A 16,308-nucleotide genomic window follows, 5' to 3' on the forward strand; every position below is an offset into this window, starting at 1 on the left:
TCCACAATTATGCATGCTTTAAGGTTTTGGGATAGTTCTGGACTGTTCCCTCGAACTGGATATATGTACTGGTTGGAGGTTGTTAGGTGCACTCCTGGAACGCGCTTTCTGACTTAGTTTCTTCTGAAAGTCTTCGAGTTTGAGGCTGCTTTGTTGTGTGGACCAGAGCATAATGAGTAGAGATGATCTGGAGACTTCTCCACTTTTAAAGAAAAAGTGCACTTCTAGTCTGAACCAAAATGCTAATGCAGATACAATCCAGATCTTTTTGGGAGGGAGCTGAATGCAATGTTATATAGCAGCAAGAGAGATTTGAGTCAGACCTCAGGAAAAGGTTTGTAACGATAAGGGCAGCGAAGCACTGTGGAAGCTGAATAAATTCCATGATGAGAGTTTTTAAGGAAAAGGCTAAGCAAAACAGAATTTGGGAATAAGGTAGACTAGTTGTTCTTGCATAGAGAAATGGGAATGGATTTGGTCAGTTTATGGCATCCCTTCAAGCCAAATTTCCCCTATGATTCCAAAGTGCACCACCACATCTGTTCAGGAGGGACGACCTTTGTATAAATATCTCCAAAAGGCTTTGTTTTCTTGCTGTGTGACAGTGCATGCTATACCTGTGGTTTCTTTCAGTACCGCACCTCTTTGCGTTTCTTCCACCTGATGAACGTATGCATACGTTTTCTTATGCATAACAGTTTTAAATTTTCCAGTTTTAATTTTCTGTCCTCCTTCCTGCTAGTCACTATATTTTTTTCTCTTCTTTGGCTGCTATTTGTAATTTCCCTTAGTTTAGCTACATCATGGAGTTTCACTGATGGCAATTTACTCTCCCAGCTGCTGAAAGTTTTCAATAAAGTTGAATCAAAACTGGTGTCCACCAAGTAATCTACATTGCTGGTGATAGTCTACTGTTAGCCGGATTTCAAAACACATAGCTGGTTCTCTTCAGGTCAGTTTAAATTCAGGTTCAGATGAGACATAATAGCGAATGTTCTACTGAACAGATAGCATATGATTGTTTCCTGCCATTCATTTGTAATTTGGTCAAGCAGAAAACTTCAAATTAATAAAATTGCAGCCATTCTCTTCCTCTAGGTTGTACATTATTCTGAATTATTAGGTGTCTTGAAACAGAACTGCTCCCTACAAAACACGTATTTCAGAGCTAAAACCCAAACAAGTCCCATTCCTAAGCCTCAGATCACTCAAAATGACCCTCAATGTATTTGACCTTCTTTGCCATTGAATTTAAATGGGTGTTCAGGATGTTAACTCACTAAGGTTCCTTTAAACCCCCCTCCCTTTTGTATAATGATTTGTTACTTTATGCATTTTCTGCTGTAGCTTATGAATATCCCAGTGTCCCAAGAAAATTGACCTTTTCAGCCATGTATAGGTGTGCCGTTCCAGCATAGAGGACCAGTCTAGCCTTGCCTCTTGGCTGCTGCTTAATGCAGTCTCTGGGAAAAGGAAGAAGTAGACTCAAGTCTACCCTAGTAAAGTGCTTTAAAATCCAGGTCACTCATTTCACAATAATTTATCTTAACGTTGACTCCTGCTCAAAAGATAACAAAGATTTAGAGCTCCAAGGCCATTTCATGTGTTTGCTTCTGTGCTTTATGATGACATTTTAATTAGAAAAATGTATATTTTTCCTTCTCAGCTATTTCCATTTTACTAGGATAAATAGTATGCAGAAAGATTTTTTTCATGTCCCAAATTATCTGTATATCCCTATCCATTTCTTATGCTGAACTTAGTAATGTTAAAAAAGAACAATAAGGGGGAAACATTTTGGTACAAACATCAGTTTTGGAATGAAAACATTTTCAGCTATGAGGCTCCATTAGTTCTGCAGTTAGCAAATACTTCAATTGACACTGTTGTCAAACCAAGGACATAAAACTGAGAGTGTGATATGTTATCTGCTGCCAATTACGTAAGTTCATGATGCATAAGTTATTGCAAAAAATAAGGTCATGACTCCTAAACCAACTCCTTTTGAAGTTGTAGCTCTTCATAAAACCTCCCGCATATTTGTATATTTTAGTTGGTTAACTCTTAAGTGAATTTATGTGAGTGCTTATGAAAATGAAGTATTATATGACATTAAAGAAAAAGCAGAACCTTGCACGGTGTACAGGAATACCAACTTGTTGATATCAAATGCTTATAGAGAGGTGAATCCATTCAAAACATGGGTTTTATTTCCTAATCAAAGAGTTTAATCAAAGTTCCTTATCAAAGAGCTGTTTGAAAATAAATGTTTTTGACCACCAAGCATAAACATTCAAGTTATTACGGAACATTATCTAGTGGATAGGTAAGAGGATTAGAAGTCAACCTCCCCAGTCCTTGTCTTACCTTTTATATGGTCTTTTATGGTAATCTTACACTAGTCACTGAACTTTTCTGATTGCCTTTATTTATCTTTCTGTATGACTAAATATGACTAAATGTTGTATCTGTCATATGAAGATAGTATGTAAGTAATAGACTTAAACCTTCATTTGAAAAATGCCAGCAAAGCTGGGAAGAGCTTCAGAGGAACAAATCACCCCACTCAGAACTGAAATAGAGAGGTCCTTCTTCACGTCTGGGGCAGAGGTTTCAGGAACTTTAAGAATCAAGCTATCATGATGCTAAAAATGCTTAACACCTTCATCTTAATGCAAAGGAATTGTCAGAGGATCGTGTAGCTACGGATTTTTTTCACTTCAGAAAAAAATAGTATGACTTTCAAATATCATCTCTTCAAAATTCAATGGAAGTATGACCATTGGAGATGACTTGACAAAGCCTCCCCTAGAACAGCTAGTAGTCCTTGTTCTACCTTATTCAGGTCAAGGACTGAAAAACAGGTGTTTTGTAGTCTAGTAAATGACTTCACCACAAGGCTTTGGTTTTTTTTTCTTCTTTTCCTTGAGTTTTTGGGACCCCCTCAGCTACGTCTGTCTCTCTGCAACTTATCAAGTTTGTACAAATAGTTACCTATTCACTGGCCTGGAGAAAGACCAATGCAATAGTCCAATGGGCAGTCTAAGTCCTTCTTCCAATTAATGTTTAATTATTTATACAAAGTGAAACAGGTCCAACAGGAGAGACCGAAGAAGCTGTTCTTCAGAATAACTGATAGTTTGGTGGCCAGAAAGCTTGCCTGGGATGCAGGATTCTGACATTCAGACATCTTGCAGAACAGAAACTTGAAATCTGGACTCCTGTGTCACCAGTCAGTGCCTTGATCATAGGATGATTATCTGAGAGGGGTGGCACTTTTCTTACTCTTTGATGTATTTCAAGTCTCATGCTAGGCATGAGAACCTTTCCCAGGTAAGAGCTTCAGAAGAACTGGTAAGTACCCGCAAAAAGTTCTGGTCTCAACAGAATACAATTTGTCAGTGAACAAATGCATCACTTTGATGGGTGCCTGACTAGAGTTTTCACAACCATGTAGGTCCAGAGTGGTTTGGCCATTGTGATGATTCCTCAAAGTCCCGTGTTTGAAGGAGAGGTCAACAAGCAGTGCTGAAGGGCATGAGTCTCGGGAAGCCTGTAGAATGCCAAAGCATATGCCTGCGTAAGTGTCAGACTTGTAAATCATCTGTTGTTACAAAAGTTTAGCAACAGAGAAATGGTTACATACAAACATTGGTTTGGGCATTAGGCTTATGAGTCTTGCTGTTTTTAAATACTTCATCTGACATTGATATGAACCCAGGGCATAAAACCAGGAGCCTGATATGTGATCTGCTGCCAGTTGCCTTCAAACTACCATGTCTGATGAGGAAAAAAAGAGAGGAAGAGGATGGAGAAATGGGACAGGTCATCTGGACTCTGATAATTAATGTTCCTTAGAAAATAAAAGTTTTGAAACTTTCCTGGAAATGAGGTTTTATAATCTGCTACAATGGCCCACAGGGGGGGATGCTGCAACCTACACATATTGACAATTGTGGTATTACCAAGCAATTCATTTTTATGAGTAATTTCCAGAGCAACCCTCAACCATGCAGTCACGCATACAGTGCAGCAGTGTGCCATAGAAGAAAGGCTCAGCTAGGGGCCAAAGATTATACAGATTTGTTAATATTTGGAAAAAAGATCCTAACAGCAGAAAGCAAATTGAGCAACAGAGAGGGGGAGAAGGAATGGACTTGACAACAAAGCAAGCTCTGTAAGGATGGATCCAGAGGACAGTGAACTCAATGGAATGATTTCCATTGATTTCTTAAGATCTTGGATAGATCTCAAGGGAACAGAGATGCTCTGTCTTATACCTTTCCCCCTCCTTTCTCCGTCTGCATGGAAAATACATTCTTCCTTGTTCACAACAAGCATAATTTAATGACAAAGCATCACAGTCAAAATGTTGATGACACTTGTGATGTTAGAGCCAAGAATCCCTACCTAAGCAGTCCCAGAAGGAGCTTGACATTTCCAAGGGCTGAGCAGCTTGCGAATTCTAACAGTACCTTCATCTTTTTATTAGACTCAGAATAATCTTATCCTGTACTTAACTGTGCAAATCCACTCTGCTTTCTACTTTAAAACACAGAGAATAACGGAGCAGTTGGATCTATGATGTTGTTTCTCTTAAATCCTTCTCCATAAACACTTTTCTTGTAAAGGTAATGATCCATTTAGTCGTCTCCTATTTATGTCTAGTCTAAGTAGTTATAGCCGTTACTTTTAAACAGCTATTAGATACTTCAGTAGTTCTTAAACCATGCCAAGGAATACTTGGAATAAAAGAACAATGAGCAGAGATGACTGAAAATGAAGTTGTAGAACTGAATTTGATTATACATCATTCAGAATAAAAAAATAGTTCTGTCAAAGCCCCTGTAAAGGGCTGTTAAAGAAAGCGATATACTTTGCACTAAGTGAGGCTACACAGATCATGAATCATGGCCCCAGGTGATCTATCTCCAAGTTCAGCTTGGTTATCTAATTTCAAAATCCTTCCTTCTATGGGAACAGAAATTTGCTGCCTAATGTAAGTAGTGCTTGACAAACTCATCCTGCTGTGATAGCAAGTCTTAATTCATCCTACACACTGAAGAACATAATTTATCTTAACACTAGGCTTTGAGCAGGGCTAGCTGTGGGGAAGTAGAACTACTAGGGTTTCCTTTTACTGCTGAACTCAGTTGAAAACTGCAGGCAAGCCAAGCCTGGTTTAAGTACTCTGTTGGTTATTTTCTTTAACATGGTGTGAAAGACCAAGGCTGCTTTATTGCAATGGGTGTGTAAGTTACCAGCAAGACATGCTGAGATGAGGAGCTGGTGACAACACACAGGAAGAGAAATCGGCATTACTCCCCAAGACTTTGGAGATACAAGAATAAAATTCCTTATAGAGAAAACCAGAACTTTTTCACTGGAGAACGCTCAACAGAGAGTCCTACTCTTTGTTGGATCTCAGTGACCGGGAGGTCAGGAGTGAACGCTTCCAGGTCCCTAAGCACAAGCTCCTCACCTTCCCCAGGCTGTACATGATTGGAGTGACTGCTCCTCATCTTCCTGTCCACTGGGATGCCACCAAATTCCACAGTCTGAGGATTTACCCATTTCCTTCACTAGCATTGAAGGTGTTGGCTTTGGCAGTTTACTCTGTGCCTCCTGGACCCTGTAAGGCAGCATCAGTGGAGACAGCTGTCCTTCACCTGGCCTAAACACACGCACGCACACACACACTAACAACAGGCATTGGCATGTCCTTCTGTAAGGTGATTCTTACCGAAGGGACACAGCACCAGCACTGTCTCAAGCTTTGCAACAGAGCAGAAGAAAAGGCAGTAGAATTGGTTCAAAAGAGCAGAAATGAATAAAAAAGGCCATTCTGTCCTATTGCAGCACTGGACACTGAACATCAATTCCAGTCTAAAGTCTGTCAAATGATGAAGCACAGATAGTGGATTTGGAGTTTCCAGTTTAACTTGTGACCCAGACCTCCCTGAGGACAGTGGGAATCCCTCTGGGTTTGATAAGCCACAGTAGAGGCTCTTTCCTCAAGGACAGGTAAACATGCAGTCATTAACAGGTTGTAAAGGAGAACTGAGTTTACGTAAGGGCTTGTTTGCTCAGGTTCATCCTGCACTATCAGCATAAACACATCTGTGAAGATCCCATGGGGGTCCTGCAGCTTTGCCTCTTTGGCTTGCTCTCAGCATTGGTTTTAGTTCCCTGTCCCCAGAGAGATGTGACAGAGTGACGCTTGAAAACCTGGTTCTGTTCACTCTGTCTGTGTCACAGTAGGTCTAGTTTGTTTATCGGGAAGCCCCAGTATTGCAATCTGAGGAATGAAGGGGACACATACCTTCTAACTTTATTTGGAGGAGATATTTTAAAAACTTGGTATTGTTGCCACAAATAATGTCAAGGTGGAAAATCCTGATTCACAAATCAGGATACAAAAGTGAATATGAGTCTGTTGGGCACAGCCAGTTCCACAGTGCTGTGGAACAGCAAACCCACTGGCATCCTGAGCTTGGCTATATGCAGAAGTGATGATGATGGTAGACATGATGTAGCTCTGTCTCTATGACAAAATTCATAGATTTTTCTATGGATCCAATCCAAACACTACTGGAGTCCCCAGAAAAAAAAAAGAAAAAAAAAGAAAAAAAAAAGATGCTTTTCTGTGCCTGCACACTGATGGAATTTAATATCGGTTTTGCTGTCAAACGCAAGAATCTCAGGATGTATCCAAACACATCCAGCACATGACTGCACAGCTGATGTGTACATTTCTCCTTTTTCCACTCTCACCAAAAGGTTCATCAAAACTGTGGAGATGTTTGATATTCCTGGTGAGACGAGGTCAGTGCTCCTCTCTTGGAGCTGAATCATGCAAAGTGGAAGCTAAAAGGGGACAGAGGGCATGGGAGAGAATAGGTACTATTTTTAGTGCCGGGACATTCTTCAGTAGCCCTGGCATCACTGGAAATCTGCAAGAAGAAGTTGGGGGCATGATTCATGAAATAATATACAGAAAAGATGCGGACACCTGCAAATAGCAGGCTCCCCTACAGTATGTCGTTGACACCTGTTTGCATTTGGATTTTACAATACTTGCGTGCCAATATTTCAGACTTATATTTTTTCCCTTGGTCTTTTAGGGGGTAGCACAGATGGTGACTTGTCTTGTGCGTTTTGCCCTTTACACTTGTTTCTAGTGACCATCTGACTGCCTTCGTGGTGTCCGTTCTTGTCAGAGCGCTATTGATTACATACCGCGCTTTCGTGGGCAGCTGGTGTAACGGGACGGCTTTATAAGCCATCACGGGCTCCAGGTATCTATTTTTATCAACGCGAGCAATTGTTGCTCAGAAAAAGAGACCCCTGCTTCCTGGCCTGTGTGTGGCTGACCTCGGCTAGTCCGAACTCCTTTGACCCCGGCGCAGCTTAAGCAATGTGACAGCCGAGTCAGCCCCTTTAATTCCAGTCTTTGTGAGGCTCATGTGATAATCACGCACTTGCTCTGTCAGAGGAGCCGGCAAAGAGCGATTCTGTCTGTACTTGCTCCCTGCAGCAGACCTCTTTCTTGCCTTCTCTCTTCCACCAGATTCCTTTCATTTTGTTGGTTCTATTCAGGAACAAAGAGGACTTTGTTGAATTGCGTTTGTGGTTTATTTTCCTGAGCCTTGGAAGATAGCAGACTTTTGCCACTGTTTTATCCAACCCTTTATCACACGCACAATGCCCTGAACGCCTGAAGGAGGCTAGTGTGTGTTAGCCTAACTCTCTGCTTTTTTTTTTCAGGTTGGAAGCCAGGGCTGACTTCTGGATGCCAAGTTAGGAATAATTGCTGGAGTAAAAACTCAGGGAGGAGTCTGTCCACACAGCTGCCATAAAGGCTCCAGTCAGAGGAGCTACAGCCGTCAGTAGATTTCATCTTGTTTTTCATGTTCTCTGGTCTTAGCGGGTCCCAGGGTCTACGCAGACATGTGTTTATTTACAGATGCAGAACACATCCTCATCAAACGATCTTTGGGCACATGTTCAAAAGGGGGTAAAAACGCATTGACTGGCCACTGCAGCTGCTAATACTAAGCAGCTTTTATCTGAGCCCTTAAAAGTGTTTTAACATGATAAATTGCTACGATCTCCACAGATGCAGAAGGGAAGTTGCAGAAGAGTTAGAAGAGGGCCATTAGTTTATAGACTTTAAAGTGAAAGACTTCTTCAAATCTCAGGGCAAGTCAGTAGTGTGGAGAAGACTAGAAAGAGCAGCTGACTCTAATCCTTTGCCTTAACCACTGTCCCAGCTGCCTTTCACATGACCTGCCACCCTACCTACTCCCGGCACAAAGCTCCCAACATGTTTCCTTTATTTAATGCATCAAAACATTTTTTTTTAAGTGATGGAAAATGTAGCTGTTACTCAAGGCTGCCCTTGAGTGATAGCTTTATCTATTTTGTCTATTGCCAGAAGGACACAGTGTGGTCCTGGAGAGTCTCTGGACAAGGTAATAACAGAGAGTTGCTTCATCAAAGCTCTTCCCATGAGGGACGAGATCTATAATCTTTGTTTTTAGTGGAACAGACTAACATCTCTGAAGGCGCAGCAGGCGTCAAAATACAGAGCTTCTGAGCTCTGTATGTGAAAGGCCAGGCAGTGTTTAATCCTGGGGGTGACCTCACGGACCTCGAGGGAATTTCATCAAGGATGTAGTTAGTCTGTATTTTGCAATAATCTGTAGGAAATAAGCTTGGCATTTCAGAGATAAAATTCGCAAGCAGTACCATTCCAGTCACCCAATGTGCTTTGTAGATGGGGGTTTCTGTCACTGTTTATTTCTAAAAAAGTCTCATGTTCAAAACTGAAACTTTCAGCCCTTGCTCGGGCAAAAATTGCACAGAAACCAGTAGGAATACTGCCTAGAGCAGAGTGAAATAAAAGCTGGAGGATCTGGTGCTGTGTTATTTGGCTCATGCTGCAAAACTTCAGCAAATTTGTCGCTAGCAAGCAAAGCGAGCAGTTTTGACAGCTTTTATTATATTGAATTACAATGACAAATAGGGGCATTGATTTGTAGAACATTTGAAAGCATGATAAACACAGTCCTAATGAGAAAGATGTTTCTTTTTATTTGACAGAACACCACTGTTTTTTTCTCATGCATACTCTAGGTGCACCAACACAAATAAAAGACCTGGTTATTTGAGGCAAAATTCCTGAAATATTATTCTCTATATCTCTAAGCTTTCACTTATTACTTTTTATTCCCAGAAGTATTTGATGAGTTTATTGTCCACAAAAATGGTAAGAGTAATAAAAGAAAATAAAATTGTTAGTGCAAACATAGCGTACCTCAGTGCTTTCTTACGAATTCAAGTATGAATTTAAAGTCAAACATGCTTTTCAAAATCTTAATTTTTAAAAACCTTGTTGTGCAAAGGATAAATGGTGCTCATAGTAAGGGGATTGCTTTTATATCCCCTATGCAGCTATAGCCCTTGAGGTGTTCAACTCCAATTTCACCCACCGTGGTGCTTTTTGACCCCTGAAGCCTACAGTGAGTAACTTGTACTATGGAAGAAAATAAATTTAATATCCACATTCACATAACAGGCTCTTCAGAGAATGATCTACTTGGAAAGCAGCTGGTATGTTATGGGTGCTGCCATGAACAGCAACAATAGCAAGATAATTTTCCTTATCCACCAGCAACGCTTGCAAGTGAAGGCATTTTGCCACAGCTGTTAGGAATTCAATCACTTCTAACTAGGTGTTTAGTCCAGGATGTTGGCATTTTACAAGTGTTGATCTTGCTGAAAACAGTTTAGTTCTTCTGTCTGTTGCATTTCTAAATTTGTGTCTATTTCTCTGTAATCGAATACCTTTTTTAAACACGAAGGGTTGCACCGAGCACGTGCAGATTCATTCTGTTACCCCAGTTCCCACATGCGGCCCCATATATTTTATCACCTGCTTTAGTTTGGCTAATGGCATTAAAATGGAACCGGGAGGTTTATTGCTGTTCACACGGGTGTACTCACGTGTCCAAGCCCTCCCCACGGGCACACATGCACGCCCTGCACACACAGACACATGCGTGGCCCCACGAGCACATGTGGTGTTGTGAAACTTGCTTTTTTTTCTAATTTTCCGAGGAATTTTCAGGAGACTTGGCTCAGCTGTGTCTCTGCTGGCTGAGCCTTTTCACTTACTTTTCACTTGCCCGTTTTTCTCTGTCCTCCCTGCACGCCTGCCTCAAACACTGCTGCAGCCTGCTGAGATCAATCCCTTCAGCCGCCTGGGGCAGGGATGCTTCTCCCTGTGCGTCCTGACAGCGTGCCTGTCCTCTGCAAGTGCATCATCCCGGGAACTCCCTCTGCGTGTGCGGATGCGGTGGGGTGCGGGACCAGATGAGAGGGAGCTGCCAAGAAAGCCACAGGAGCAGGATGCATATAGAAATGAAGCAAGGTACGACAACTTTATATTCCTGGTTTAGGTGGGTGCTCAAGAAGCAGCTGCCGCTGGGGCAGCCTCAGCTCACCCAAACCGTGCTGAGAAGAGGCACAGCTAAAGGAATTTTTCATGTGTTGTCACATCCTCAAGGCTTGTTTTTCAGAGCACAGAAATGCTTTTTATTGTCTTGGAAGCCACCTCCTGCCCATTTACAACTTTTAAATCAGCCTTACTAGGATTCTGTGGAATTAGGGATAAGGAAATCCTATTAGGTCCCATTATCATTTGAGCTACCAGAGCAGTGTTGTTCTATATGTTAATTTGCCAAGCACACTGTTGAGGTTTGAATAACTCAGTGTAATAACCATGTAATTATTGTCTGTGCCCCTTAATACATATTCATATGTTTGTAAAAAGATTTTTAATATTTCTTTTAGAGTTCAAACACCTTCCTGCCTCTATTTAACCCTTTCAACCACTGCTCCTTTTCAAGAAGATCATGCTGTCCTAATTTTGTAGATGAGGCTGTGGAGGGCGGGTGACTCTACACTGACCACTTACGCCTTTTTCCTTTCACCAGATTGCTTTTAGACCCTCTTTTGAATCAACTGATCTCCTTAAAAACAAAATCCAAGAGGAGGGTTTGCTCTTGGAACCTCTCCAGAAGCAAAATGAGGAAGGAAAAGCCAAGTTTGACTCCCTGCACCCAACATAGATTATCCCCCCGCTCAAAGTGATGTTTGAGAGAGTACCTGTCCTTTCATAAGCTCCAGCCCTTGGAGTGGCAGGACAGGTGGGAATCAGCTAGCACGACAGGCAGTTTATTTGGGTGAGATGGTGTTATCCCAACCGAGGCTGGAATGCTACTCCACCCTCTCCCCATCCAGCAGCCTGATTTCTTGGCTCCCATCCCCACCTTGCCGGGGGACCCCTTCCTCCTGCTCTCCTCCTGCCAACCATCTTCATCCAGGAACAGCCTGGCAGCCTCCTCACTCCATGGCCAGGGTTTCTGGAGAGCCTTGTGCTCTGGCATCGCACCGGGCAGTTCCGGGATGTCTGGACTGTGGGCAGCACTGTGGCGTTCCCAGAGCAACGAGGCTGTGCCTTCCCTCTGCAAGAGGGCTTCTGCCCTGGCCACGCTCAGGCCTGCCCCCATGGCAGACCTGAGATACAGAGGTGTATGCTCAAAAGAAAGGAGCCTTCTCACCAGGGTGTTTTCCTGTTGTAGGAAAGACACCTGAGGCCAGTGAAGATGCTGTCCTGATGTCAGGAGACAACTGAGTGGAGATCTTGAACTCCCAGGTGAGAAAGAAGATGCTGGTCTGAAAGCAGAAAGCAAGAGCCTAGGAGAAGGACTGACAGCTCTCATTGACAACATGGTGACACCTCCCCTCCTCCCCCCATGTTGTCACCAGTGCCCTGAGTGCTCCAGGCAGTGAAGCCCTTCTCCAGCTCCTGCCTTAGCTGCAGGGGATCTGCAGTTGAGGCACCCGCCATGCGGGCTGACCCTGCAGACCTCATCAGGACACAGCTGTGGAGGAGCTGGGGAGCAAGTCTGCTTTTCGTTTTTTTCATGCTTACTACCTCTTAGTATGCCAAATACTGTATTTTGATAGTACAGGTGGTTTGCAACAGCGCTGTGCTGCTGGGACATCCAGGGCCTGTTGTATATGAGTCAGTCCTCTCTGCAGGGTGGTGGGCGGGCAGGTCTCTTTATAGTGATGGTTAAAAAAAGAAGGGGAATATGTGGGGACACACTTCAAAGAAGCAGATGAGTAGGTAGGAAAGAAGAAAGTAAGGGCAGCAATAGCTATGGTGTTGACTTGGAGGCCTGGGGACATATGAGTGTACTTGGTAGCCCTGGGACTACCTCCCTGATCTGGAGAGGGCCAGAAGCTCCTGGTGGCTGGAACAGAAGTGGGATGAAACCTCTGTATGTCCTGTGTGACTGGCAGCGGTGCTGTAAAGGGACATTACCTGTGAGGGGTATGTGAGGAGAGATGGGGAAGACAGATGGGGAAGACAGACACTGCCAGCATGGGTTTATTGGTGACCTGGGTTATGGGTGGCTTGTTGGTGACCTGGTGCAGGTTATGCAAAAGGCAGCAATGACTTGTCTGGCATGTCTCCCCAGGTTTGTCATCCTGAGGTCAACTAGCTGAACACACGCTCTGCTGAGAGCACGCAGGCAGTCAGACCCATGCTTGTCTTGATATGGTGCCTCAATCGCTGTAGGAGGTGGCAAGCAGAGTTTGCCCAGGTGCTAAAGGGTGTTCCGTTGCCGATATCTCAGGTAGGAAGAGAACCCCAGATCCCGTGGCACAGAGCAGAATTTTGGATAGCTGCTCTTTTGCGGTTGTCTGGTATAGTTCATGGTTCCCTTGGAGCCTTCTGCTTAGGGCTCAGAAAAGGGAAGAAGGATGTCAGTGCCATCAACCTGGGACAGCTGCCCTTATTTTGGCATCAGTCTTGCCCTTGAGGAACAAGTCCGCTCATCTGACACAATGCCTCAAGCAAATGGACTTTTTTTTGAAGAAGACGGCAGATCTATTGATAAGTATGAAATAGCAGCAAGGGCTGTAAAGATGAGCACAAGGAACTTGTTCACTAGTGGTGAGATAAGCGGGAGCAGTGGTGATCATGCTGCTGCCTGCATGTAGGACAATGGCTAACAGAAAGCTTAGAACATGGCCTACTTTTAATGTGCTTGCTAGTGCTGTGGGGCAAACACGGGCTGAGCATGATGTGTGGGTCAAACTGGAGCCGTGCACAGGTAGGTTCAGAGGTCCATGGATAGGTACGGGGCTGTTTGGTGCAAATAACCCTGGCCAGTGTGATGTGGGCTCTCTGCTTTATTTGTCCCAGATATTTGTGACAATGAAGAGGGAGATACTGGGAGAAGAATAACTCTCCTGTTACATTAACAGGGGATGGATTTGGACTTCCTAAGTCCCAGTGCGTCTGTTAGATCCTACTGCAACTCCAGCACTTGGATCTGTTTCTCATATTATACGTTACTTTCCTTTGGGGAATCCCTCTTTCTCTGTAAAAGAACCACGAAGTACAAGCTGTTACAGGCTCTATTAAATTATCCAAGAGATGTTGTGCTGGAGAGCATCCCTGGAAGTCATCCCCTCGCTCTGAGGCAAGATCACACTTAGCTAGATGGTCCCTGGGAGAAATTCCTGTAACTCTTCCTTGACACCTCCAGTGATGCAGCATCAGCTACAAACAGAGGCTGCAATGCTTCACTCCCCTTGCACTTAATTTATTGTTTTCCTCCTGACCTCAACATATCTTTGCTGCAAGTTGAGCTCGCACTTTCTTGTCCAACTCTTGCTGCATATGGCAAAGCTTTCTTTTGGTAACAGCCTTTCCTTCATATTGGACAACTCTTTGGAGGCTTCTTTCTCTCTATCGAAGCTTTTCTTTCCCAAAGCACTTAATTTTCCTGCTGTGCTCCGCTGGCCTCTCTCTGGCTCCCCTGCACTGCTCTTCTGGTGTGAGCTTTGTGTCCCTGTTGACCTTGTTCGCAATTTAGGTCTAACATTCAATGTGCAACACAGACCTTGGAGTGAGGTGACTTGCTCCAAAGACCAGGACCCTGGATGAATTCTAGCATGTGGTTCTCCTAAAGGATAATAACTCTACGAGGATTTGGTGACCCCTCTGTAAGTCCTGGGGAGGAGAGTGCTGGCCAAGGCCTGAGGAGTTCTTCTGTGGCATGTTGGCCCTCCCTGCTCCATCTGCTTTCTATTGAGCTTGAAAAGGAAATGAACTGAGCTAAATGATTTCAAAGTGACATTCCCCACACTGCACTCTAATTCCGTAATTGCCAGCTCCATGCAGTTCCCAGTTCTAAAATGTTTAAAATAATAGCCTTCGAAAAGAGCCAGGGCTTCGAAAGGGCCATACACCATCTCTGCTGGAGCAGTAAAATGGTGGCAGAATAATTTCCATATGCAGTGGATGGGTGTTTGGTTATCTGGGGGTCGAGCATAGTTTCTTCCTTTGCCAGGAATTTCTCTACGCCAGGAGTCAAAATTACTTTTTCCCTTTGTGAACTCTTTTTAAATGCTGCGTTGACTGATATATCAGCCGTGGTTTGGTCTCCAGTTGACCGCTCAAGCTTGCTGGGGTACATTTTTGAACAGACAAAAGAAACTTTCTTTCTTTTTTTTATTGACATGGACTACTCTGTATCTCTGTATAGATAGATGGGTGAAATAAATTTCTACTCTCAGCCCTTTGATCTGATTCATTCCCCATGTGCAGTTCTGTCAATGCCTCTGTGGCAATGATAGCAGTGGCTTGGTGTAGTCTGACATCCATTAACTACATCTTCAGTGTGATGTAACATCTGGGACAAGAAAGACAATGCTCAGCCAGCTGACAGCGGGCAGCCACCAAAGCTTTGTTGGCCAGTGGCGGTTTATACATCACAGCTCAGGGACTGCTGGCTTAGAGACTTCAGCATGCAAACCTGCAAGACTAGTTGTGTTTTTTACTAAACCATTAGCTGGTTTGTGTCACGTTCATTCTCTAATGCTACCTCCGTTTGCTTCAGGCACACCTCATGTTTTCCCTCCCTGTGTATTTTTGGTCAGATGTTTTTATTTCTTGAAATCTACCTCTTGAAACAGTTCTGCACTTTTGGCAAAACGTACCTACCAGCATGATTGACTTTACTGTATAGTATCAAGTCCACTCCTGGAACTCATCAAATTATTGTAAAGACTATTGTATGCATTCCATTAAAGGAATGCATATCTTGCCATACCTTTAAACAACCCTTCTGTTGGTTTTGACAGAGAGAATTCAGCTTTTTTTTTTTTTTTAAAGTAGAAAATAACAAGAATAAAAATAGCAAGCAATCTCTCCAGCAACGAGCAGTCAGAATTTATGTTCTCAGTGTGCATGGCTCTGAAGATGTGATGATTCCATTCAGCTGAGCATCAAAAAGATCAAAAGACTTTACTGAAGTGTAACTGTCACTTTGATCAGAAAGCTGTATTGGAAACTTAATGAAAATTAGTGGCTTCTTTTGACAGACGCGGTTCTTCCTGTTTCTAGTTGTGGTGTTGATACTATGGGAAAATAACCTGATCCTGTTGAGTCTAGACACTGTGGTTGGCTTTTGGGTGAGATTAGATCAGGCTTTCCTTTTTTTTCCAGTAAATATAGTTCCATTGAATTTTGGCTCCGTCCAGTTTGTTTCTGAAGTTGGACTTTTTTTTTTTTTTTTTTTTTGTCCTAATAGCAAGTTATTTCATTCATTTCAGATTTTCCAGCTTTCTCAATAATCCCTGAAATGGATGCTATTTCCTACAGTGAGCAGGAGAAATGATCTGATGTCTGAGGTCCTAGACTGACACTTGGAAAGTTTTGGTAGAATTGTGTGGAAAAAGCTGGCCATATTTTGTGGGAGAGTTCAATGACTTGGAAGTTTGGTTTTGTTGCAATTCCATTGTGCTTGACTTCACAGAAATCACTGTGGAGGCTAGGGAAGACTGTAGGATGGAGGTGGTTCGGGAGGTTGACTGCTGGGCTGGTGGCAGGGAATGAGTCAGGAATGAACAATGCAGGTCACTCCACGGGAAGCTTTTTGACTGAAAAGCTTCCTTTGCATTCTCTCACTCAGGTGGTAATTGAATATGGCTTTGAAGTGATTTGCCCCCAGCTAAATATAAATAGTTGGGGGCAAATCAACCTGCTTTTCTCAGCTTAGTTCTGAAGTTATGTAGAAAACTCCTGGTTCAGTGTATTCTGCATTCTTTCTTGGGCTGGGATCCTCGTTTCTCTGGAAAAAAACAATTTTTCTTCTTCTGCTGTTGGGTTTTTATTTTTTAAATCCCTCTTAAAAATATCTCAGATGTGAAGTTGGGGCA

The 16,308-nt window shown here is 43.1% G+C and overlaps 1 long non-coding RNA gene across 1 annotated transcript; it reads left to right on the forward strand.

Moving 5' to 3' along the window:
- The first annotated feature begins 3,029 nt into the window (after positions 1-3,029).
- On the forward strand, positions 3,030-11,689 carry LOC141742226 (uncharacterized). The gene is made up of 5 exons (XR_012586636.1): positions 3,030-3,333; positions 3,458-3,580; positions 7,768-7,885; positions 10,239-10,435; positions 11,649-11,689. It is a non-coding gene; the product is annotated as an uncharacterized LOC141742226 (long non-coding RNA).
- The last annotated feature ends 4,619 nt before the right edge of the window (positions 11,690-16,308 follow it).

The sequence above is a fragment of the Larus michahellis genome, chromosome 4 (genome assembly GCF_964199755.1).
Source record: "Larus michahellis chromosome 4, bLarMic1.1, whole genome shotgun sequence".
Classification (NCBI taxonomy): Eukaryota; Metazoa; Chordata; class Aves; order Charadriiformes; family Laridae; genus Larus; species Larus michahellis.